This window comes from Ciconia boyciana, chromosome 7 (assembly GCF_034638445.1).
Source record: "Ciconia boyciana chromosome 7, ASM3463844v1, whole genome shotgun sequence".
In the NCBI taxonomy this organism is placed as follows: domain Eukaryota; kingdom Metazoa; phylum Chordata; class Aves; order Ciconiiformes; family Ciconiidae; genus Ciconia; species Ciconia boyciana.
Window position 1 is genome coordinate 5,920,697 of NC_132940.1, and position 27,383 is coordinate 5,948,079.

Here is a 27,383-nt window from a genome sequence, read left to right on the forward strand (position 1 = left end):
TGGATGCTGCTTACCACATTGTATGTTGTTACATCTCCTTTTGATATGCAAAGGAGATCCCATTCCCAAATTCATTGTCTCCAAATTTCAAGTTGATTGGACAATTTTTTTTTAAATAAAATTTAAGATGATTGGGCAGTCTATAATGACAACAGGGGGAAAAAAAGCACATTTCCATACTACTGCTTTGTCCTCAGCAATGCCCAATCCAAAGTCAAATAGTGATGCTGTAGCAGCGTACAAAACTGTGAGCCAGTATCCATCTACTCTTCTGATTCAAAGAATCACCATTTCCTTAACTCTGAAACCATCAAAAAATGAAACATTTCTTGGATGTTCTCTGACACATGAGCAACAGTTTCTCAAAGTCAGTAGGAGCCTTTCCACCTCCATTAGTGGGCATTTTATCAAGTTCTGACTTCTTTTGTAAGTGAAGCTGGGCTAAAATCTCCAAATCCTACAATAATTTGAACTTTACTGCCTATGCAAGAGAAAAGCAGCCAAAAAAACCCCAAATAAATGTATGGAAAAGAAACAGTAAAGGAAAATTTCCCCAAACAGCATTCGCTGATAACAATACAGCGTTGTGACTGTGTTCAATTTTTTATGTATTTCCAAGACAAAACAAAGGGAAATATATGATTTCTGCAAATTTCTGCCAAAAAGGCAGTTCTCAGACTATACATTTAATGACAGCATCACAGGAAGACAATTTTTCCCATCCTTTCTAAGTTCCCTGCCCACTGCAAAAAGGACATCAACAGGAAGAAATCCCACACAGAAGGGGCGGGTGTAAAAACACATCTGACTGAAGTGAAACAATTCTTTCTAGCTGAGCTTGTTTGAAAGGGCTCTGGTGAGCAGCCTGTCATCTACTGGAGATCGCCCAAATCTGAGGTCTCAGTGGGGCTCATCGAAATAGGCTGTTCACTCATTAGGCTGACAGGAGAGTGCCAAATAACTGTCCCTGGGAGAATTTCTCGTACCTGATGAGATCATGGTCTTTTTGGCTTTTTGCGGTGTTGGGGTTTTTTTTTCCCAGGTTGGAAATGGAGAGATTTATTTATTTGGAGAGAGAATTTGCAGAAGGGCGGTTATCCAGGCCCTTGGCCATCAAGCAAAGCCAAGCTTGGGCTGCCCATGTAGCACTCAGTGGAAAGTGGCAGTGATCCCTGGTCGATGGGAGATTAAAAGGTGATTTGAAGTGAAAGAAGAACCACACCTGATGCAGCACTTCCAGTTAAACTAAAGGAGAAATGTCTCCTGTAAACTTCACTTTTACTTAAAACCAGGCTTGAAAAAATACTAGTGGGAGAAGAAACACCAACAAATCAAAAGTGGCAGAGGATAAAAGGTGGATTTCAGAGAGGTCTGAACAGAAAGCCTATGGAAAGCCAGACGGAGCACAGCCATCCATGAGCTCATGGTGACATCCTCCCAGCAAAGGAGGATGTAAAGAGCCAAGTAAGTCCATGAAATTCACACAGGGCCTTCAGGGATGGACGACATATTACACTTGAAGAGACATATTCCCCAATCAAGACCACAGAAGCCCTTAAAATTATCAGGTGAGTTGGTCCAGACTCTCTGGCAGGATTTCCGCAGAGCAGCAAGAGCTACGGTGTGGTGGTCTCTGATAAATCACAAGTCACTGCTGTGTTGCTGATGCAAAGAAACAAGGTCCATCAGGGACCAGCCAGCATCTGTCTGGGGCAGAATCATGTTGAGATGTCATGCTGTGACACCGAATGCCTGACTGAGACTTGACCTTGGCATTGACCTCTGCATGATGTTAGAGAGAAGGAAGCTACCGGGAATTGTGCTCTTGAGGGAGATTTCCCGGGGGGAAATTGGGGAAATCACTCTACTATCTTGGTGGAGCCCAGTTATTCCTGGATGGGCTTCCTCAGTAGTCGCTATTTCTGACCTGCTTTCAGTTAAGCACCAAAAGAGTGCATTCTAAGTCATAGCAAATAGCCTTAAACTGAGTGATCACAGCTTGACTCACTTGCTTGACAGACTAAAACTATGGCTTTCAATATCAAAAAGGAAGTAGAGCTGGAGGAGTCAGGGGGACTGAAGGGCTCAGTGTCTGCTATGATGAAGGGAGTTGGAATTTCTATTAGGAAACACAAAAAAATGCCTTCAAATATATCTCCCTGCTAAAAAAGAAAGGTCTCCTCACTGACCTACATGGATATCTTAAGGTGGCAAAATAGTAGGAGTCTTATCAAGCTTGCAAAAAGGGACGCAAAAGCAACAAAGGAAGCATCTTAGAGGCTGGGGAGCAGAGAGGCAAAATGAGAACTGTCAATATTAACCTAGCTAGACTTCTTAATGAGGAAAAAAGCCTCAGATGTTTTCCAGCCAGAAACATGGAGAGGGAAAAAGTGTTGTGGTGCAGTAAAAAATGGAGCACAAATAGGAGAACCAAGGGTTACTCCAACCAGCCTGCCACCCTGCCTGCGGTGTTCAGCAAAGAGCTGCTGCAGAGCGTGGGGCGAAGGCAGGGCAGCAAGTGAGAAGAGGACGTGGAAAGGATGGAGCTGAGAGGGAGTCACAGCCATAGCATCACATGGGGAAATCCAGAGAGAAAGGGAAATCTCCATCCTGGGGTCTGAAAAGAACAGGCACAAGAAACTGCAAGTCAGGAGCATGGATTTGTAACCCCTAGACGTGCAATAACTGCATTTAGGGAAAGGAGCAAGGACGAAAGTACAGTTTAGGCATGGGCAGGCCACTGAATCCGAATTGACAGCGTGGGGAGCTTTCAAAAGCACTTTTTCAAGAAAAATTAGACATTGTGAATCAGGCTCTGCCTCCACTCCTGTTCCTTCCAAGAAATAGGTCCCAGCTCTCTCCTGGCAGGGCATGAGTCATTCCGACCACCCTCAGTGAAAGTCAGTCGTGTCCGTGTGGGAAGAAGAAAGCCCCTGGCACACGCCACAGATGTTGCTTTCCTGGGCATCGTCTGGGTAACATACTTCCAGCCTGAGCTGCCATTCATTTTTGGCAAATGACTAATAATGACTTGCAAAACTTGCTACTGTGTTTTTCATCACAGCTGCTCTGGGGATATGTTTCTGGCACACAAAGCACTGCTACCATCATGACAAAAACAATTATACTAGTAAAAAAGCAGGCCAAAAAGATATAAGGTTATTGTCAGGGTGAGGGCAGGGGAATTATTGAGATGAGTTGTCTACAAAATAGCTTAAGAGAGTTGATTTCTTATCATGACATCATGAGTTATGCTGACTCAATTACAATGAGTGATAATTATGACAAAAACTGCTCTAGCTATGGCCTTGGGAGATGAAAATCGAGGGGAGGAATTAGCAGGGGGTGGAGAAAAAAAAAGAAACAAAATTAAGTCACAGGCAACAGAACAAAAAGCTTCAGTACATATTAAGCCAACAGAGATTGGTTTACATTATAGTGTTTGAGTGGAGTAGCAGGAAAAATAACTCCACAAAAGCAAAGCAAGGATTATTTTATAGTGTGTGCCTATATAAAGCCGAGCATCCTGGAGGAATTAGGGCTCAAAGGAGCCCTGGCAGTGCAAACAACCCAGAAAAGGTGCATGCACCTGGTCCCCAGGCAGTGGGGGCGTTTAGGGTTGGAGCCCTGCATCCTCAAGGCTTATTCTCATCATATAGTGTTTCTCATAAATCCACCTAACATCCCTATAATACCAGAGGGTTTTTATGCCTCTCTAAGTGCTCAGAACCTCACACTTCTGGTTGTCAGAAATCTGTCCTTTTTCTCCTAAATTTCCTTATTGTAAAGCTATACCTGGACATTAGGTGTTCTCCTGGCACGGTCCCCTCTTAAGGATGCTGCAGAGCTGTAATACCCTCTCGGCCTCCCTTTTGCATGGATAACCAGGCCAGCATCTCTCAGTTCCTTCACATCAAATGGCCCTTCCTTTCCCTAGGGCTCTGGGGGCTGCTGAGCATATTCCAGGTGGGAAACCTGCTCCCTCAAAGCTATCTCTGCCCTGGAATTAGGGGGCAGCTGTGTGCTGAGAAACCCACCTCTGAGACAAGGGCTAAAAACCAAAATCATGCGAGAGCTAAGGACAGCTGGAACAATATGATTTGGGTAAACTTTAAATTGAGCAAGTTTCATGCAGAAGGCTCAAGTTACATTTTGCGGGACATCCCGGCAGTGCAAGGGACCGAGCACAATTTGAAAGCTAGACAAACATAAACAGTTGCAGGTTTAGAAAACAGGAGATAGAGATTTTTGCGATAGAGCTGTCAGAGAGTGAGACATAACTATGAAGTCAAAATGAATAACCTGTCTGGCTCGGGAGCATGGAAAATGCACCAAGGGCAGGAGTTATGCAACATGGAAAGATGTTTATCAGTTCTGGTTTTTTCACTTTTTTTTTCTGAAATTGGAACTGAGAGCTGGAAAGGGGGGTGCTGGGGGTAAGAGGGGTGGGAGAGAAGACAGGGACTCTTCGTTTCTCGGGTTGCCATTTCAAAAGCATGACACGGAGAGAGCGATCCTGGGAACAATTTAAAAGGAGCCTGTGGTTTGCTCCCCTCTGACCACTTTCAAGGAGGATTCAGATGCGACAATGGCGAGGGAAAAAGGGATAGACCCTCTCCCACCCAAGAGCTCCTTGATATTAACATTAACATCGTCAGGGCTCAGTCTGGGAACAGGGTGCTCAAGGGTGTCTCTGCCACACTTGGCAACATGGGATATTGCTCCTGTCTCTGCACTGAGCAACACCTTAAAAAAAAATGCCTTTCACAGGGGATTAAAACCAAACCCAAATGCTGCTGCCTGTCCAAATCCAAAGGAGAGGACAGCTGAGAGGTTCGGGTGAAGTCGGGGAAAGTTCACAAGAAACGCTCGTGGGTGGTAGAGTGATGTAACCCTTTAGGTAGCTCCCAGCATTTTGAGGTTAGCCATCCATTAACTTCCCATTAAAAGCCTGGCAATCTTCACGCAAGCATTGCAACACCCGATTTCCGTACGCCCGAGAGGGTGCCAGCCCAGGGGCTGCCCCCACACCCTGCTCCCCTGGGTGCACAGGCACTGCTCTGAATGTCAGGAGCCAGAAGCCACTTGCTCCTGGGAGAAATGACTCAACACCCAGACCAGAGACGCATTCCAGCGTGCAGGAAAACAACTGAAACCTTGAGTGGTCTTGCAACATCCAGCCACTCAACAGAGTGAAGCAATCAGCCACATGAACTGGTTTTCAGCTCAGTTAAGACGAAGTCTGTCTGCAGAGTGGGACACCAGTGCCCCTTCCCACCCCAAAAGCTCAGTGTGGGCAGTGGGCTGTGTGCTGGGTGTCTCTAAAATGCAGAGGGAGCCTGCTCAGGCTGTGGTATGGGCAGAGAGAAACAGCCCAAGCTTCCCTTTGCAGGGATGCGAAACTGCTGCCCCGGGAGGAGGAACCACCTCCTTATCCTACGTCCTCTCTACTGCAAAACAACGTCTACAGGAGGTTTGCATTTTTGGCACCTTAACAGTAACATTAGATTTGATTGGATTTTTTTTCTTTTGTTTTGCAAGCCTGGAAAATGTTCGTGCTCTAGGGAGAAGATTAAAAAAGCCAACAAAAATCAGTGAAAATGAGTATATGGTTTTAGTGGGAAGGAGGGTAGTTTTTCAAAATTTTTAAAGCAAAAATTTTGTAGATATGGTGGTACGTTTATATTACAGAAAGAGTCGTTAGAAACAAACATTTCAGAGATAAAAGAAGCTCAGCCCTAGCAGGTGTTTTATGATGTTAACAGAGCCAAGTGAAAAAAGTACCTACCCATTACAGATGCAATTATCTGTTTGAACTGAAAACACGAACTTTGGAGAAAACGGCAAAATGCTTGTCTTCCAAAATATTTAAGTTATTTTGAGCATTTGACCAGTAGGAGGGAGCAAAGCAGGGACAAAACTACTCGTGTAGTGCTTCCAAATGTACATATACTACTCATGCTTTTCATAGCTGAACGGTTAACAACAAAGACAATTACATTCTTGCTACAGCTGATTAAACAGTTGATCCCACGGACCCCAGGCTTCTCAGACACAGTTGTTTGCTGTAAGCATAACCAGCAAAACAAAAACAAGGCTAAAGCAGAGATGTTCATCTGTCGTGGCTCGGGTTCAGGACAGCAACGCTAGCCAGAGTCATGCATAAATATGAAACGCATCCTGTTTATATTAAAATTAATACAATTTAACCAGAACTTAATAGGATTGAAAATGTGGAGGTGTGGTTAAATTTGTAACTGAACTAGGATCTGAATTGTCCCTCTGCTGCTATCATCAAAGAGCTGAAGTTGCCAAGCCCTGTGTACAGGAGTCCTGGATCCCTCTTTGGTTTATGGGTTAACGTCCCAGTATTCAATCCATGTTTTCTTGGCTGTACCTAGAGCCTCCCACCAGCACAGCTGGGCAACTCTAGATGACATCTTAAGCATGCAAACAGCTCTCCATTTGGAAAAGCTCTGATTCCCGTTGAGCCCGTGCCATAAACACATCACCCAAGCGTCCATTCTCCACCTACAGCTGCTTCCCCGGGGCATCATGAGTTATGTTACACGGAATATCTGACTTCTAGAGAAATAAGTCTCATTGAATTTTAATGATCTACCATCTCAGCAGGAATAGACTTATTCCTTGCTACATTCCACAAATTCCCCTCAAAATTATTGTACATTCAGCTTTGTTTTTCCTTTTTGGAAGCATTGAACGTTGTCTCCCTAATGTGCCTTTGCAAGAAACAATTGCATTTGTATTGGCAATTCTTTTTTCAAGATATTACTAAATCCCCAGTCCTTTCCCTGTGGGATGACAGAATTTGGATAAATAAGAAGAAAGCTGGCTTCTGACCACTTTTTGCAAAAGAGGAAAAAAATGTGCTTTACTATGTGGCATAATAGATACTATTTCCACATAGTTAGACAACAACTCTTTCTGTGGAAAAAAAATACTGCAAGCCTTTCACATTTTAGCCCAAGTGGAGTATTCTCTCCAAAACAAAAATGCTCAAAATGTTCTAGAAGTGAGGCCGTATTTGATATTCAATATTCATCAATCACTTTTGTCTCTCTGTTATTTTTATTACAGTGGATCTTAGACCTGAACACAGCTGATCTTTTTGTAGCACTCAGTTGTGTATGGACTATAAAAAAGTGCCATATTGATAAAGGAGCCAGTCTTGAAAAGTTTACAAACTAAAAAACCAGGAGAAGCAGTGAGGGAGAGCAGTCACCACCACAGAGCTGGAGACCTGGAGCACGAGAGCTGAGGTGCAGAAAGCATGTGGTACAATGGAGAGGACCATCACAAGCATGAGCCTAGGGCTAGTGTTCCTACCGAGATATCTTGTCTTATTGTGAGAGCAGTGCTTTAGTCTTGGAAGAAATGCCATGTTTCTTGGTGGTTTTGGTGAGGGAACTCTAGCAAGGGCAAAGGGATTTGCTCTTGACCCTCTGCTCTCTAAACAGAGTGACTTAGAGGTACAGTTGGTCCCTCCAAGGCTTGATCTTAACCCTGAGAGAGGAGACTCAGGGTTAAGACTCGGGGTTAAGGAGACTCAGCCCATTCTACAAGTGGCAAAAAAATAATATATCACAAGCATGTCTGCACTAAGGATGCAACGCAAGCTTTTTTCCCAAGCTACCTTCACACCACTGGTGTAGTGGACCTCTTTTGGTACATGAAACACTGTGTAAGGCACCACGAGAAGACACATGAGCATCCTCTACGATCAGTACAGAGCGTGGAGTTTGCAGTCCACCCGGGCCTGCTGCATGACGTGAAGCTGAGATTTACAGCCAAGGCAGCCAATAGTCACCCGCCAGCCAGGGACGTGATCTGCAGGGTCTTGTGCACTGGTGTTTCTCCATAGCTAAGTTCCTCTGAAACTGCAACTCCGTTTTATATTTAGTTAATGTCAAGTTAATGGAAACCAACTGGAAAGATTCCCATTGACTCCAAAGGGCCATGCCCCAACACATAATGTATAAATGGAATAAACCACCCTGTTAAATCATCAGAAGTCATGGACAGACTCGTTCCTCACCCCTAAGTCCCTGTCCAGATGATACAGCTTCTCTTTAAGGGAGGAATTAATCCCGGGACTAAAGACTGGGCTGCTGAAATGCAAATTTCACACTCCCTCCAAGCAAACACCTCTGAACATGCAAAAAGGGATAATGAGAGCACGGTCCCCAGGGCCAGACCAGAATGAGCCACCCTGATCTTGTGATGGTCCTTCAGCAGCCAAATCCTCCCCTACCTACCCCAGAGGGATCTGGCTACATAGGTAGTAAGGAATGTGCAGGCAAGAAATGGCTGCCGTTGCTCTTTAGGGGGCAAGGATGAGAGTGAAAAAATAAGCGTTCTCTGTAAGGCTGGATTTTGCTGCCTGGGATACATCTCCATACACTCAGTCCGGCTCGGAGCTAGAGAGCCCTGCAGCTCTTGGAACCTTCTGCTGCAACTTTCCATCCAAAAACTCCACGTGGACTCACTTGTAAATGGCAAGAGATTAGAGAACTTCCCGTCATCATCACTTATTCACAAAAAGTTTGGAAAAATCTTGCTTTCTGCAGAAAAAAAAAAAAAAAGGATCGGATCTTGGGGGCAGGGGGGGATAAAATGTTAATAGTGTGCATTACCTACAAAAATAATTCATATGATGAATCTTTATCTTAAAAGCCCTGGACTAAAAACAAATAAATGAATCATTCAAATTATTGTGGAAACAGCCATGTTTCATGTTATTTATGTGTTTAATGTTCCTTTTAGGGATAGGGGTTTTTTTCTTCTTATAAAGAAAGGCAGTTTTCTTAGCATTGCTGTGAATACCAATGTCAAATTCTATTTTAACAGTGTTCAGTGATGCATGAACATCCCAAAGGCAGAATTTTAAAAACACTAAAACAATTTGTTAAAGAGTAACTAGACAAGTTGAACAGTTTTTCTTTTCTTTTCCTGCAAACTTTACGAAATGTGGTTTCACATGGACAGTGTCTGAGCCAAACCCCATTAAAATTAACAGGAATCTTTTCATTGACTTTATCTGAACTTTGGATCAGAACCATAAAAGTCTTTTTTTACTGGCATTCGGTCTTTGTGACCAAAATTATTGATAAGATTGCAGGAAGCCAAAGTATTTATGAAACGGCTAGTGGTTTTCCAACCAGATGGTATGGTACATTCTAGTTACCCTTTAGAGACCTTTAAGCTGCCACTTAAGGTGTGGGATGCCATTTGCAGCAACGTAGCTGCAGTGATGGGGCTCCAGTAGGTGCTCCTAAACAAAGGCAGGAATTCTCCTATCCTTTTTTAGAAAAGGAAGAAATGAAGGGAACCCTGCTATGAGAAGGAAAAGCACTGTCTCAAGCCCAGTCACGTCTCTTAGGAATAGCAGGTTTCCTTTCACCAAGACAGCAACCTCATCGTTGCCGTGTCATTCCTCGAACAGTTTACCCAGTGCAATTCTGCTCCAAAGGTATTCCCGTTCAGTCCTCTGCTGCGATATTTCTAGCCTCATCCTTGTACATTTAATTATGAATGCAGAAATTTGCTTCCTTGTTACGCATCTTCTCAACTCTTCTTTTCTTTTTTTTTTTTCTCACTCTACGTGATATACCATGGGTGCAATATCAGCTCTGCTAATTTTATCTGGTTTTAGCCACAGCTTTTTTTGCATTCATTTCTCAGCCCACAATAAAGCATGAAAAAATTATAACGTTCCATTAAAAAAAACCCCAAAACTCATGCCGCTTGCCTTCTGCTCACTGCCCCTTGCATCGGCCACCTGCAGAGGGGGCTGGGGACAGCAGCGTGGGTCACATACCCACCCTATGACTCTCTGCAGGGGCTGGTGTTGGGGACGAGGTGAGTAGCAATGTGGGAAGGAGGTTGTTTAAGCCAGCAGTGCCCTGGGGAGCTGCTGGGGACAGCGAGCCCCAGTCCAGCAAGTAGGGAGCATTGCTTTCAGAGCCAGTTGGGTGTGAGGGAAGGATCAAGGGTTACCTGTCGCAGAAGGACAGAGGCGGAGTACTGCGAGAACGCTCAGTTTTGCTCTTAATACCTCTGAAGTTTAACAGCATATCTTTTCTTTAAATGATTTCCCCGAAATCCTCAGTTTATGGAATATCAGTGCACAAGTGTATGATGCTGACTGGTTAATCCTGGGAGGAGAGAGACTCTCTACGGGATGCTTGGCCAGCATCAGTGGACTAACATCAGCTACAGACACAGCCCCTCCATTTCTTTGCATAGGTTAGGTCTATTTGTTTAAATAAACCCTTTGAGTGAACAGGTGCATGCACAATTAGCGTCATTAACCAGCTGTAAAACAAATAAGTAGCGTGCTAAATTTCCCTCTTCGGATGCATACCAGAAAGATTACATATATGAGAATAGGCATGTGCCGAGGATCTCTGGGAAACCATGTGTTACTGAGCCGTAGTCTTTGGGGAGGCGTGAATGTTAGCGGGAGCCTTGGGATTTGGCCATTCCTTTGTTTCAAGGATATATTTTAATATCAAATGTGGGTAATGACAACACGATAGATCTACCAGTCTCTACCAGTGCTCTTTTGACTTTCTTAAAGCCTCAAGATGTGAGTAGGAATTACATTATTATTGTTATTAATAATAACAACAGAGAAGGGAAACACCAATAGCAATGACAAGAATAACCCAAACTATGTCAGACTTGTTAAAGGCAAGTTAAAAACAATTTGGGACCTAATCTGTTGAGATTAAAACATCAACAGCATTTAGACCTGTGCCTCACCTGGCCTCAAGCTCAGCAAGGGACTTATGCATAGGCCTAATTTTAAGCACACAATTCATGTATGGGATTTCATGGGTGCATTTTGTGAATTTAAAATTACACACATTTAAGTGCACTGCTGACTCAGGGGGTATATTCCTGTATTTATGTTGTAGCTTCAAATTCTTCATAAATACATTACCCCTCCTGCTCTCTTCAGATATTTCCATCTTTCCTCTGTGTCAGGAAAAGTCTCTCTTTCACAGTTTATTAATCAGTTTATGATAACACAATCTTTGTGGTGTTTTCCTTGGCAGCATGCCTTGGACTGAAATTATTTAATGATCTGAGCATTAATTGAAGATTAAGGTTTGTGGTTCTGTGCACTTTGGTCTCCCATTGAATATGAACCCAACAGAGCTGAAGACCTCCATCCTTTTCTAGGATCAAGAGTCAAATTACTGAGAAATAGTGAGATCCAGCAGGCTGGTGTCATCGTGGTGCTGCTTTATACAGATTTTGCATGACATCGAGGTTTGTATAAACATTTTTCCAAGGAAGTCAGAGAAGTTTAGTCCCACTGCCCTCTCCTCACACGCATGTACACAAGGCTGGTGCAGAGAGCTGATAAAATGGCCCAAAGTCACTTATTGCCTGAGGTTGTCCCTGAGGCAGAAGATGTTGGTTTGCCCTGCAGCCCCCAAACTGGGCTGTGGGGCTGGGTGTCTGCATCCCCAGCAAAAAATGGTCCTGAAAAAGGACATACTTATTTCCCCCTGCTGCTGTGATTCACCTGTGATGGTCCTCCAAGGAAGACCTGGCGGGACGTAGCAGGATTTTCCTTGAGCCCCAATCAGTCACCACAGGCTACATCCTTCCCGCAGAGTTATTAGAAGAATTCTTAATTCTTTTACTACTGTTTTTATTTCGCAATTTTTTAAGGCAACAGCAGGTTTTCAAAAATCCATTTAATAAAAAAAAAAAATCAGCAGTAAAAATGTTTTAGGAAGTGGAGGTGATGGCCTACTGATTCTTTTCCATATAGCAGGAAGACATGTGGTTCCAAAGAAAATCAAAACATAGACGAAAAAAAGCTTCAAGAAAATTGTAAAAAGAAAATAAATTAAATAAAATAAAAATCCCAGTCCCCCCAATTAGTTAAACGAGGGAAATGAATGCCACCTGGACTGCAGCAGATATTGAACTGTTTGGATTTTCCAGATGAGGAAAAGAAATTCACTTTTCTCTCCCCCTGTGTGCCCACTTTTCATCTGTCTTAATTTGTTCATATTATTTTGTCAGACGTCTGCCCAGCTCCAAGTCAAATAACCTTCCTCCTCCTGCCTTCTGCAGGATACAACAGGTCCAAGCAAGGGAATACAGAGCACGTATCTGAGCAATCTTGGCACTTGGGATGTATAAACCCAAGCTTAAGCCTCGCTCTCAGTTCTAGTTTGTAGGTCATCCCTTTAAAAACCTGTTGAAATACTTTGAATAGCTGGAATTAGCCTTGTAAATACCCTGCTCCCTATGCCCCCAAAACCCCCAACTATGGAACCTAGATTTCGACTGAAATATTGAATTATTTTGTTATTGCCTTATACTGCTTTTGCCTTTCAAAGCGCAGGTGGCCTTAGCACCGATTAGTTAAATAAACATACAGAAAGGAAGAGTTAGTCTGGCAGAAGGGGGGAATAAGAGCGAATATATCTTCCTGCTGAGGTCTGAAGTGTGTGCGTGCGCACATACAGACAAAGCGTGCATGAGAATTTTTCATCGTTTTGTGTTTTACATGGTGACAGGGATTTACCAGCTCAAGTGGAAAGTAAAAACAAAACCCCATTCAGGGGCAAAGTCTGTCTAAAAGACCAGAAAAAATTCTGTCTTTCCCTCAGGAAGATTCTTGAGGATACATGAAAAAGAAGAAGGAAAAAAGGTAATAAGAATTACAGGCATCTGGCAAGATCAAGCAACAATGGTTGAAGACGCAAAGCCATTGTCATGGGGGAGAGGGGATGCTTGATAGCCACTTTTGCTGATAATAACTGGAAGAAATAGCTATTTTTTGGAGGGTTGGGGGGGAGAATTAGATGTTTAAAGCAGCAGGAGCCACTGCCTAAAGCACATAGCATCAGTTAGCCAGGTGCTAAGGGCTAAGGATTTGAATTTCTTTTAAAGGAGTGAAGGAATTCATGCAGGTTTTTTTTTTTGGGGGGGGGGGAGGTGGGAAGGGGAAGGAGGTAGGGGAAAGGGGAGAAAAAAGTAGGAAAAACATCATGAGAAATATCACAGTAGCAAGGAGAGAAGGCAGCTGAAAAAGTCAAGGATAACTAAAGAAGCACATGAAGCATGACCTTGAAATGAGACTGATGAAGTGAGCCTTTTGGGTTGAGTGCTGGCTGGAAAAGGGGGCTTGGACTGCTGCCCAAGGAAACTGCCTCCTGCTATTTAATTCCTAATGAGTTCAGGGAACAAGGATTTTGCACAGTCTTTGAAATAAACAGGATTGTGTTAAAGAAATACTTGAGACCATCATTAATTTCTACTTCTAGTGGAAACAAGCCATGAGACCCCACATCCTGGCTAATCACTTGGGTCAAAAAGGTAACATAATGCAAATTTCAGCACTATACATTACTTTGTAGGGCCAAATAATTCTGTGTGTTCATTTCATGCCTGTATTGTGGGTCTTCAGAAGAGAAGGGTCATTGCTAATTAATTATTATGTTAATTATATACTGTAGGAATTCAGCATTTTAGGTTCTTACTTTTCCTTGCTTCCTGTGCCAATTTTTCCATCCCTGTAATTGCCCTTCCTGTTTATGCAATTCCATATGCACAGTGGCTACTAAAAGTCAGCTGTTAAAACTGTTTACTGTAAATATTTACACTGTGGCCATTAGTGAAATCCGTATCTCTGAACGGATGATGGATGGCAGCGGGTCTAATCCGAGAGACCCCGTGGGATAAACAGGGAAAAGTCACGTGCGGAGGCTGGGAACGCCACTTCCCACTCCCTTCAAGGCAGAAGAGAAAGTCCTATAGTTGGGACATTTGCTCTGAAAAATGCTAAGAAACGCAAGGTTATTCGCTGATGTCTGTGGCACTGAGGTGCCGCAACATGTACCCATTATTACTGAAAGTGTCTAAAAACCCAGTGACAGGAATAAGAGGGTTAATGGGTTACTGCAGCATATAATCCAACAAAGGTTGAATTATATACGGACCAGGCTAACAACGCATATTGTACATCTCGAGGCCATGCTGTGAGCACGGAAGGCAGGAAAAGCAGAGATACTAAAATACCAAAAAAAACAGTATTCATCATTTAATGGGAGTTGCAGAAATTAGGTCAACCCCTGCCTGATGCTGAGAAACCCTGACGGGTGCTGCGCTCCCCGACACCCCGGTGCTCAGGATGCTCTGGCACGGGGCTTTCAGCGGTGCTTGTCGGGGAAGGCTGCACTTGCGTGTCCATCCCACGGTGCCCAGGAGGCACATCCAAGGACCACAGTCCACGGGTGCAGGACACAGAGATGTCCTCACACCACAGCACCCAGGGCCAGCACTGTTACAGCTCACACACCCCATGCCCTAGCTCCATGCTGCCCACTGTTGACATTTCTCTTCTTGATTACTAGCTGTCACTTCCAGTTCTTCACCTGTGCTCTTTTCTATACACTCTGGTTCTGCTTTTAGGGACGTGGCCCATTTTGGATGCCCTTTTCTCCATGGCATCCTGGGGTTTGGGCTGCCAGCAGGCAGCCAGTAGCTCCTGGGTGAACGATGGGCAGTCCATCGCCTTCCGGAAAGGATGGTACTCAAATGCCCCGGTTCCGCACATTTTTTGTCCTGGATGTTCTTTTGGAAGCAGCTGGTGTGGCAAAGCACACATTCTCATGAAAAAGAGACACTGAAAAATAACAAAAAGAAATCCCCTCCAAACAGTGAGCCATTTGTGAACAGCAGAAATGAGCAGGTACTTGATGTTAATAAAGTATTTGCTGGAATAACGGTTTGGGCTTTGTTCAGTGTTAGCAGGAGTTTTTCCACCCAGTGCTGTCGGATCAGCCTTCAAAGAAGAGTCACCAAATGCAAACATGCATGCACCTCTTTCAGCCAAGTCTGAAATCCTAATTGCACAAATGAGAGAATCAGGAAGGTGACATTCCCTGGAAACCTCCAAACAGACAGATCAATATGTCTTAGGATAGAGACCGGCCTCACTCCACAGTCCTAATCAGAGTTATGGGTCTTATTTACAAATCGGGATAGCGCATAATCTTAAAGCACGTGTTTAAGTTCCTTGTTTAAACCGCAGCATGTGTTTAGATGCTGTTTTGCAGGGATGGACTATCCTGATGATCCAGCTGATATACGTCACGGAGCATGTCCTGTGGGAAAATAACTTGGCAATTTTACTCTGGATTTAAGATAGAACTTGTGCGCACGTGAAAAACACTGTTTCACTTACGCCTGCACGATGCGATGGTTTGGGAAATGCTTCACGTGTTACCAAATCCGTCTGAGATTCTGAACTCTGCCTTCTCTGTTGTCATTTTAATTCCTAGACAAATAGAAAATCCACAGTGAAACAACCAGGCTAGTAACACTGATGAGTATCTGTTCATGGGGATTCATCCTCAATAACAGCGTTTTCCCCGACCAGTTGGCCTGGAGGCTGAGCAAAAGCAGGCTGGGGGATAGAGACGGGCACGGGGCTCACCTGAGAGCCAAGAAGCAAAGGAGTCGGGAGTGAAGGAAAAGACAGGATCTTCCCTGAGCACTGCAGGGAGAAGGAGGTGAAGAGGGAGAAACCCTGTGGTCCACACGAGATGTCACCTGAGAACCAAAAGAAAATGGATGTAGACAACGTGGTCCCAAATGAGAATTATGGAAGAGTCTGAGGCAAGGAAGAGCTAATAGCTATTTTAGGCAGTTATTTTGTGGGCATTTGTGGCTGTAGGAGGCGGCAACCCGCAGGCTGTCCCCAGGGGTGGCAGAGGGGTGACCCAGGGCCACTCAGCAGCACCTTGCTGCAGTGTCGGGGACCAGCTCATGAAGTTCAACACCTCCCCAACCAGAGGAGCCACATTTTGGTGTCATTCAAACCCTGCTGACCTGTACCCAGATGTACAGCAGTGTTCATCTTCCACGTACACACCAGCGCACCTGCAAATGGAACTACAAAAAGTTCAGTTTTGGTGAAAATGCTGTTCTCTGCTGGCTGCAAATCCATAAGCCTCCATTTTTGCCCCTGCTGCACAGGTGCCCCTCTGATCAAAGGGAAAACAAGTCCTTTCTTGAATACAGCCTTTCATTTCGCAGAAGCGCCTTCCTTCCCACACCGAAGTTAATCTCAGCACAGGTAGTTTTCCATTTGTAGCTCACCCTTCTTCGTGGGAAAGTTTATTTTTGGACAACGGTATAAATGCTCAACCCAATTAGCCACCGCTGCAAACGGTCTCTTAACAGCAGCCAGGGTGGGATTAGTCATTCCTGGCTGGGAAGGTTTGCTCCACGCAGCACCTGCCAAGCTCCACACAGCTACGTTTAATGGGAGATGGATGGGATCTGAGGGTATCATCTTTGATTTCTCTCTGTAAGGTATTTTATTTCTGCTGGCACTCCCAGAGCTCAGGCTTGGACGTGTTTATGACACGGTTTGATGTTAATGTGAGCTTTCCGTGCCCCGCCGTTGCATTCGTACTTCTCCTTCCCCCACGTGTTACTCCGCTCTGATCTGCTACTTGTATTTATCTTTTCCCCACCTTTTGGTTTTATGGCAAAAAGTCATCACGGAAGGATCAGAGCAGAAAGCTGTTTGTCATCTGTTTGGCAGAGAGCACAAAAATGGGCTCAAGACACCACAGACACACGAAGCTCCATCATCTACGTCTTGTATCAGTCCTCCGCAGCTGCTGGTGGAGCACGTACGTATGCCGCAGCAGGCACTGCGAGGGAGGGGGAACTCCCTCTTCCCTCTGCCCTGGAACAATTAATTAAATTGAAATTCATTAACAACTTCAACACAGCTGACCCAAAGCTTGCACTGGAAAGTGTTTTCAGGCCTGGCAGACTGACCTGACCCCAGGTTACACCTGATGCTCAGACACAGGTTTGAAGGCAAGAGAGCTGCATAAGCTCACGGGGTTTTGCTAAAGCCGCTCATCGCAGATGCTGGTGGGGAAACTGAGGGCAGCTTTCAGCAGCCTCAACTAACTCCTTTGGTGTGTGCCTCAGTTTCCCCCTCATTAAAACAAAGACAGACAGGGCTTACAATGAGTGCTGTTGCCTCCACTCCCCGTTACTGACTTTAGAGTGGCATTTCCTCTATCGAGAATGAGCCCCACAACAAGGTATTTCTGCCTGGTTGCAGTACAAGCTTGCTTTTTACCTGTGCCTGCTGCACATACCGCACAGAGGTGTTGGGAGGATTACTTACTTAGCGTGCACAGAGGACTTTGAAGATAAAATGTGCCAAGTAATTACTATGTGTTTTATTGATTTGGGCATGCATGGACATTTTTTTCTTAATGGTTTGTTGATTTTGTTGACTGGCAGTCCAGGACAAAGCTGCATTTCTTGTGAGGTTTCTTTTTCTAATATTATTTTTAATAGGCTTTTTAATTGCAGTATTTACTTTAGTCACCTATTAAATAGCTAATTACTTGTGATCCTGTTTAGATTTGTGTTTAGCACAGACAACAATTACATCTTTTCTCCCACAGCCCACAGTTACTGCATTACATGCTGGGTTTGATCTATTTTTTTCCCCTGTAAACAGGACTTTCTGACTGTAATAACTTATTTTCCTGGTCATGCTCCATAAAGTGGAATTAATCTCACTAAAGACATCTCTGGATTGCCCATGACAAAGGTAATGTGACAAAAGCTGTATCTGATAATGTATAACCATGACAGATTCATCCTTTGTCTCATTAAAAGGTGTAAATGGGATATCAGTGTAAATGGGAGAGAGGCCAAGGCAACAGGGTAGGGAATGGCTGTAGAAAATGTATGCAAAATTTGGCGTTCTGCTGATTATGAAAAGGTGGCAGTAATACCACTTTGGGAGATAATTAGGCTTTAATTTTAGGAGAATAAGCAAGTAGTCCAGCAGGGCGACTGGTGACACTTACTCTCATCTGAGATTTATGAAAAGCACTAATAGAAACACCAGCAGGGAGGCACAGCGGAGGTTGTTCATCGAGGATAACCTGACCGGCTTCGTGAGAGCCTGCCCAGAAAAGAGGAGCCCAGCCAACCACCCATGCACCTTCTCATCGGTGTGATGTCTTCTGCGGTATTTAAACTACCATTTCCACCTCCACAAACACCCAATTAAAGAGAAAGACCTCATTAGGCAGAATTTGGCAGATCACTTCTATTTTACTTCCTCGCCACTTAACGCCAGCGTTAAGCTCCTCTGCAGCATCCAGGCATTTGTGGAAGGGTCAAACCTAGCTCAGAAATTGCTACCACCAACAACCAGACAGGAAGGGTCTCCTTTCTTGCGCCCTTAACCTCCTTTTATTGCTGCTCAATAACCTGCTCCATGAGGATTTCTAAGCCGAGAAGCTTAGACCAGGTTACTTTCTTGCCTATCCTTATTCCCAGCCTTTGAAAGGACACCTAGTCCTGCAGGCTGAACTGAAGACCTTCCCAAGAACATAAAGTGAAAATTAGATCTCTTCTTGCCAAGACGACCTTTGATTTACACTTGCCTCCTCATTTCTTCTCCATACGTCTTGTTTCCCTGAAGACAGGCTGCCAAAGAAGCGGTTTTAGTTCGAGGTGAGAAGGAGGAGGTCAAGGTGAAGAGGTGAAAAGAAACTCCTGCTATCTGCTAAATTATGTACCATTATCTGTACTTGAGCCAGTCATCTCAGCTCTCACTTTCTGTTGTAAAACTCAGCAAAGTCCCCACAGCGCTTTGCTCCAGGAACTCCAAACCAGGAGAAACAAACCCAACCAAACCCTCTTAGCCAGTTCAGCTTGAGGAGAACAAAATAGTTCAAATGCTCTCCCCTGGCTCCATGGTCCAGGGGCCTCAAGGCACAGCCTCGCTCTCTCGCATTTGCTGAGCACGGAGGCCGAGAGAGCTCCAGCACTGCCACGGGGCTGGCCGGCTCCTGCCCTGCCTGCAACGGTGCCGCTGCCCAGCTCTTCTCCCCCAGCCTTTGCAGGCAGAGGCTCTGTCTGCCCCAGGAGGTGCTTTTCCCAGCACATCTCCTTCAAGATATAAGCCGAAATAGAGTTAGCAGAGGGAAACACTGGATGTGCCTCGCTGCCATGCCATCCAGAGGCTGGACGGCTCCAAGGGGAGATCCTGCCACGCGCAGAAAGAGAGCTGACACCTTACAGCTGCTCCGTGGGGATCTTGGGGGCTCATCCAGCCCTGCCTCTGTGTTTACTTTTCACAGGTTTTATGGCAGTGGCTGTGCATTGCAACAACCCTTTTGCTGCCCCAGGAATTCACGGCAGGTGCAGGACCATGTAGGATGCTTGGCAGGAAAAAGCCAGGCTCCAGGAAAAAAAATGCTCTACCTCTGCCTGTCCTGCCATCTCCAACTGAGATCAAGGCAATCCTGCTTATTATTGCATACATTAAAACCTTTACAAGAGCAGGGGGGCTTCTCCAGGAGTCCTGCTATCAGGTTTAGCAATGCCCTGCATCCCAAACCTTTCAGGGCAGGCAAGCTTCAGGGGTATCATGTTTTTCCAGGCACAGTACTGAAAGTAACAGGAAAACAACTGTCTCATTGTTTAGAGCATCCCTAAATATTGCCAGTAAAGATCTGGTCAACTTTCCACAGTCTGTGGCTTTTGAGATTTTTTCCATCAGGGTGATTTATTTCATCAAAACAGCTCTCAGGCCACCAGCTGTTAAAGCACTTGTGGAAAGGGCCAACTCAATTCTCATTATTCACTGCAGGTTTCCCTTAATAGAATCAAACTGGTTAATAAGTGCTAATACCGGTAATGCAGTCCTCTGTACTTTGACCTAAATTCTCCTCTGGCTCCCGCGGGAGCGGACACAGGAGGAGCACTGCAGTGTTTCCTCCAGTGCATGGACAGGCAGCATTAACCCCTACAAGCAGTCCTCATCTGCTGGGGTTTGGGAGCATTTTGAGGTCTAGGCTCTGTTGTATCGGATACTGTGCAAAATCCTACCCAAAAACTCTGATCCCAAACTGCTCGTGGTCCATTAGCATCCGTACAGTGCTCTGCCTCAGTCCCTCTTCCCCAGAATGACCTTTCTCTGCTGCGTGCTGCCCGTTCAGAAAGTCAAAGCTGGTTTTTTTTAATAAGAAGATAAGACGTGGCACAAACAGTTGTCTAAGTTTGGTAATTGCACAGCTGGTTTGCGTACACAATAAGAAAGCAAATATTACTGTGAAATTAAGAGGAGGGAGGGTGCCTTTTTTTTTTCCAGGACAATATCCAGAAAAATCAGATTGGTGTAAACATTGCAAATGCCATTGTGTTTTTGTCAGGTTCATTTGGCAAGTCTGGTTCAAATGAAATGATTCATTTAGTTACTTTTGTTGCTACATAATCCAAGTTGTAGTTTTTGGTATATGAACCACGCATGCTTCTCTAGGACATGTGCAGAACTGCAACAAAAGGTGCTCGCACAAGTAGATGTAAGGCAGAGCGAGGTGGTTCAGGAAGGGGATCTGGAGTGAAATGAGGCAACTTTACTCCTGCTGGTCCCAATCCCAGCAAAAGCGCGTGTTGTTGCCCAAGGAATTGGCCCTGAAGTACCTAACAAGTAGAAATGGGCATCATTAGGCTTCAGGGTTAATGCTGCAGGGTACTGAGCAGGGCGAGAGTTTACAATTATGAGCCGGTGCAGTGGCATACGGCATTACCACGCTTCCTCCTCCCAGCTCAGAGAGAAGGAGTCGCAGGGCTCCCGGTGCTGACCTCCCGGACGGCTCAGCCTGCGCTCTCCAGAAGAGTTTTGGCAGCGAACGGGAGGAAGGAAGGAATGTAGACTCCTCCAGTCACCAAGTTAACGGGCTTCAATGCGTAATTAGTGTCATTCTTGAAAACCCATGTCTTGTCACCACTTTAAATGTGCTTAGCTTCTGTTTCCTCATTATTTTGGGATCTCATTTTTCCTCTAGATTAAGGAGATACCTTTTTTTTTTTGCCAGAAGAAAACCTCTCCCATGTGAGTGTTCATAGATGATTAAGAGATGATTGGAAAACTCTTGGCCTGCTCTTTGCATGTTAAACATTTGCTTGAGGAAGGACAAATATCCATTATACAGTTTGGAAGTTTGACAAAATCTGATGTATTGAGCAGAGACTAACAAATCCCTGATTTGTATCTAGTCCTGGGTACCACAATTCTTTAGAACTACTGTGCTGGTTTTGGCTGGGATAGAGTTAGTTTTCTTCATAGTAGCTGGTATGGGGCTGTGTTTTGGATTTGTGCTGGAAACAGCGTTGATAACACAGGGATGTTTTCGTTGCTGCTGAGCAGTCTTACACAGAGCCAAGGCCTTTTCTGCTCCTCACCCCACCCCACCAGCGAGGAGGCTGGGGGGCACAAGAAGTTGGGAGGGGACACAGCTGGGAAAGCTGACCCCAACTGCCCAAAGGGACATTCGATACCATATGACATTGTGCTCAGCATATAAAGCTGGGGGAAGGAGAAGGAAGGGGGGGACGTTCGGAGTGATGGCGTTTGTCTTCCCAAGTCACCGTTACGTGTGATGGAGCCCTGCTTTCCTGGAGATGGCTGAACACCTGCCTGCCCGTGGGAAGTAGCGAATGAATGCCTTGTTTTGCTTTGCTTTTGTGCGCGGCTTTTGCTTTACCTATGAAACTGTCTTCATCTCAACCCACGAGTTTTCTCACATTTACCCTTCCGATTCTCTCCCCCATCCTGCTGGGGGGGAGCGAGTGAGCGGCTGGGTGGGGCTCAGTTGCCAGCTGGGGTTAAACCACGACAGTCCTTTTTGGTGCCCAACGTGGGGCTCAAAGGGTTCGAGATAACAATGGGTTTGACTGCAATGTGCTAGAGCAAATCTATAGCTGCCATTGCTGTTTAGCTATTAATTGACAGGCTCCTGTGCTTGCCATGGGGCTTGCTTGCCTCACCGTATGTTAGAGTCCAGTGCTCGTTAGCGGCTGCTTTTTGCTTTCGCTCCTTGCCGTACTGCTGCACTGCTGATCATCTGGCTCTGCTGTGCCTGGGAACATTCTGATGAGAGCAATGGCCATGCGCCTGGGCTGGCAGATGGCCAGGGCATCGCTGCTGTTTCTGTGCTGCTGCACTGGACAGGCTGGAACTCCAGTGTGAACTCGAGTCGAAGGGACTGTGACCTGTGGATGAGTCCACACGGGAGCAGGACACCCCGAAGCGTCTGTGGCCGTGGATAAGCCCGTGTCAAAGCAGGTACATCTCGAAGCGTCTGTGGCCGTGGTTATGTCTGTGCCACAGCAGGTATATCCCTGAAGGGATTGTGGCCCAAGGATAAGTCCACGCTGGAGAAGGTACACCTTGAAGCACCTGTGGCTGTGGGTAAGTCCATGCTGCAGCAGGTACACCTTGGAGCATCAGTGGCTGTACGTGAGGTCATGCTGGAGCACCTCAAAGCGTGTGGCCGTGGCTAAGTCCACGACAGAGCAGGTACACCCCTGGAGGGACTGCAGCCATGGGTAAGGCCATGTTGGAGCAGGTCTATCTCTGAAGACATTGTGGCCCTGGAGAAGGCCACGCTGGAACAGGTGCACCTCAAAGCGACTGTGCCTGTGGATAAGTCTATGCCGCAGCAGGTATAGCCCTGGCGAGACTGTGGCGCACAGATAAGGCTCCACTTGGAGCAGGTACACCCCTAAGGGACTGCAGTCTGTGGATAAGTCCAAGCTGGAGCAGGGGCAAGGGGAGGAGTTCACTGCAATGTTAAACCCTATAACCTGGCCCAAAGGGACCAGGGGTGGAGATTGTAATGGAAATAATACCTTTAAATTTTTGTAACCCAGGATTTGAGTTGCATGTTATGGGAATTACTATAGCAGGAACCACCTGAACCAATGGAGGACAAGCCTTACAAGAAGCAGCGTGAGTGCAGCAGTGACCCGACCTGAGGTGGCTTTGGCACCCAGTAACTCCACACAACACACCACCTCTCCTGTCCTGGAGCACTTTAACAGATGGAGCCCAAAGTCATGGGCTAAACGAACTCAGTGGACATTTTGTGAACATTTCTGGACATTTTACAAGGGTGGTCTATAGACTAAGGGAATGATAACTGTACTATATCAAAGGATGGGAAGAGGGTGGTGGTTAATGAGGATGTATTGGATAGTGTGGGACCTGAGCATGATGTAAAAAGACTGTCATGGTTTAATTCCCAGGCGGCAACTAAGCCCCACCCAGCCGCTCGTTCACTCCCCCCGCAGCAGGATGGGGGAGGGAATCAGAAGAGTAAAAGTGAGAAAATTCGTGGGTTGAGATAAAGACAGTTTCATAGGTAAAGCAAAAGCCACACGCACAAGCAAAGCAAAACAAGGAATTCATTCCCTCCTTGCCATGGGCAGGCAGGTGTTCAGCCATCTCCAGGAAAGCAGGGCTCCATCACACCTAATGCTTACCTGGGAAGACAAACGCCATCACTCCAAACGTCCCCTCCCTTCCTTCTTCTTCCTCAGCTTTATATGCTGAGCATGCTGCCATATGGTATGGAACAGCCCTTTGGTCATTTGGGGTCAGCTGTCCCAGCCGTGTCCCCTCCCAAATTCTTGTGCACCCCCAGCCTCCTCGCTGGTGGGGTGGGGTGAGGGGCAGAAAAGCCCTTGACTCTGTGTAAGCACTGCTCAGCAGCAACGAAAACATCCCTGTGTTATCAACACTGTTTCCAGCACAAATCCAAAACATAGCCCCATACCAGCTACTATGAAGAAAATTAACTCTATCCCAGCCAAAACCAGCACAACTACTTATGCATAGTGACCATGAAATGAATTAAAGACTAATTTTCCTGTATGGGCAATAGTAATTTGATGGGATTTCAAACTGCTTTGAAAAGCCCAGAATCATACACCCCAAGGGACCTAATTTAGGAGATTAGTCAGCATGTGCTCTCGTTATCATTACTGGGGAAAAACAGGTACCTTGAGAGGTGAAGTCAACTTTGAGTTAGTTGGTGGGAAGGAACTCTCTCCACTTTGTCTGTATCAGAGAAAACCCATTTCAGCTGATGCAATGAGAAAACATGACTTGACATCTCTGCTGCTAAACAAAACATATGGGTTTTTTTTAACACCACAGCACCGGTACGGCAGGGTACGTGGCCTCCTGCAGCCAAGATGGTTTCCGAGGTCCCCATGCCTGTACCCACCTCCAGCCCAGGCAGAACGTGCAGCAGTGATGGATTTCAGGCACACCGTGGCTGCCCCAGCTGGGTAAGCTAAAGAAATGCATTCAACTCCGCAAATGCAGAGATCTAGAGTTACACATTACATGTTTCTGCTCTCTTACCCTATTTTATTTTGATTTGATTTTTATTTGCAAGCCAGCACAATTGCAAAGTTCTGAGGAGGGATGCACTTTCTTTCTCCTGCCTTGAGACAGACAGACTTAGGAAATGCCACAGAAATAAACTCTGCTAAGAAAATGCAAGAACTGAAGAGTTCAACTTTCAAGAGTCAGATAATGGCAAACAGAAGGTTGAACTTTTCCCCTCGTGTGCATATGCATCATGATTCATTGCATACTCCTCTTATGCTATTCCTCAACTATTGCAGTATGCCATAATTTGTCTCAAGAGGCAAACAGTAGTTTGCAGAGCTGCATACTTGTCTCCAAGCGGCAGGGCAAGGCTGAGTTCACAGCACATCCCCTTCACTATGCCCAATGCACTGCAAATAACGGTAAGCTTGCTGGTGTCGGGGAGAAGCAAGAGCGGGGCTGCTCCCTAAAGGAAAATCCAGGAAACCCAAGCAACAATTCAGGAACAGGGCAAGGGGCAGGCAATCCTGCAACATAGCTCAGGCTGGGCTGAGCTCAAGTGGGGACCATCAACGGTCCTAGGTGAGGCTGGTCAGGGAAATCAAGGTCTGATAGTGGCCTCAGGGCCCCAAGCTGGTGTATGGATGTCCCCGAGATGTGGCCACTTGACTTGTAGCTTCAGGCGTTGCAAGCCCTGAAGCCAGTCCCCAGGGTGCAGGCAAGACTGGCTGCATTACACCAGACCAAGTGGCCTGCCCCATGGCTAAGCTGAAAGCTGCACTGTGCACTACGCTGTGCAGGATTTGACCTCGTGAGACGGCAGTGGTAGGTTTGAGTCACTTCTGACAGTGACCTGTGAGGAGCTCATCGTCCCCAAAGCGCAGGTCAGAAAGAGCTCCGCTAGAAAAGGGGAGCCTGAAGTCATGGCTGTGTGTCCACGTATCCACATCACTGCTTCTCCCCAGCCAGTTTGGACCAGTGAAGCCTGGCAAACTGATATTGCAAATACCTCTTAAAAAGGTCCCTGAGCAGACTTCTGAAAGAAGTCCAACCGCAATGTCGATACCGCTGAAGTCAGCATAACCCTGATCTCAGTCGAGTCCGCTGCCCGGGGAGCCTGCCTGTGTGCAGGACACGCACTTCCCCGATGCTGCACGCTGAGTAATCAGCTATTCCCATGCAGATGAGCCCCGGGAGAGGAGCAGCAATCAGCACTGGGACTCGCAGTTCTGGGAAGCGCAGACCTCCACTTTCAGAAATATCTCACTGCAGGAGTAATACCGCTCAAATCTTGCAAGTAATAAAAAGTAATGGGAAACAGATGCTGCTGTACCTTAGATTAGAATCTATGTTTAGATTTCCAAGATAATTTTTATCTCCGATACTTTTGCTAATGTAAGGCTGATATGATAAATGGATTTTCTACGGAGTCTGAAAACAGTGCGCCTGCTTCAAAATGCAACCTGATACGTAGTTGTCTCCGGCAGGGAGACAGAGAAAAGAAACAGAATTGGCCTGAACGAGGGTCAGGATGGAGGATGTGTTACATGGATGAGGTCAAACGCCCCTGGTCTGGTGCTGGAGGAGGAGTCGCACCTCCCCTCCCTCGGCACAGTGGGAAGGGCTATCCCGCGAGGCTCCTTGGAGGGCAGGGGAGCCTCCCCTCGGTCCCTCCCTGCAGCAGTGCAGCTGCCCCAGCCCAGGACATGATCTTGGGAAGACCCTGGGAGAGCTGTCATTTCTGCAGGAAAGTGAAGCCAGGGTCTTTAAATCCTAAATGGGGTGAGCTCAAATACCGAGTACAGAATCACAGAATCGTATAGGTTGGAAAAGGCCTTTAAGATCATCGAGTCCAACCGTAAACCTAACACTACCAAGACCACCACTACACCATGTCCCTAAGCACCTCATCCAAACGGCTTTTCAATACTTCCAGGGATGGCGACTCAACCACTTCCCTGGGCAGCCTGTTCCAACGCTTGATAACCCTTTCAGTGAAGAAATTTTTCCTAATATCCAGTCTAAACCTCCCCTGGCACAACTTGAGGCCATTTCCTCTCATCCTATCACTTGTTACCCGGGGGAAGAGAACGACCCCCACCTCGCTACACCCTCCTTTCAGGGAGTTGTGGAGAGCGATGAGGTCTCCCCTCAGCCTCCTTTTCTCCAGGCTGCACAACCCGAGGTCCCTCAGCCGCTCCCCATCAGCCTTGTGCTCCAGACCCTTCCCCAGCTCCGTTGCCCTTCTCTGGACACGCTCCAGCCCCTCAAGGTCTCTCTTGGAGTGAGGGGCCCAAAACTGAACACAGTATTCGAGGTGCGGCCTCACCAGTGCCCAGTACAGGGGCACAATCACTTCACTAGTCCTGCTGGCCACGCTATGCCTGATACAAGCCAGGATGCCATTGGCCTTCTTGGCCACCTGGGCACACTGCCAGCTCATGTTCAGGCGGCTGTCAACCAACACCCCCAGGTCCTTCTCTGCCAGGCAGCTTTCCATCTACTGACTGGGTACACCGACTTAAAATCAGCCACTAACAGAGAGAACAGGGTACCACACCCCAGCAACCATATTTCCACTGGCCCGCAGTGCTAGAACGGGGTAGAGACCTCCCTGCACATCCACATCCTCCTTAGCTTACTTGAACCCTATTTTCTGAAACCTACTTTTTCCTCCATAAGTGGTCTGACAACCTTCAATATCCTCTCTCCCCACTACCATGCCTCTACTGAGGCCAGGCACAGTTTGCTGCCATGCTGCGACCGCCTTTTCCCACCTCTTTTTCACTGTCTCTTTGAAGCAATGGCCACAAATGGTGGATACAGCCTTTTCTTGGTCTGCAGCCAACAGGGCCAATGGCAAACACACGTGGCAAAAAAAAAAGGGGGGGGAGAATAAAGAAGAAAGATTTTATTTTTTCTAATTTATTTTTATCATTATTATTATTATTTTCCAGCCTGAAAACTCTTGGCAAAGTAAAACTCATCAGTTCCTTCTAGCATTGTAAGCGGAGATTATGTAATATTTACAGTGATATTAATGCAATCAATCAGCGTCAGCAAGTGGAGATGTGGGAGCCAGCTATACACACGAGAGAAAAGTGGGGAAAAGAAAAGCACAAAGGGGTCCCTGTGATGGCCAGGGAGG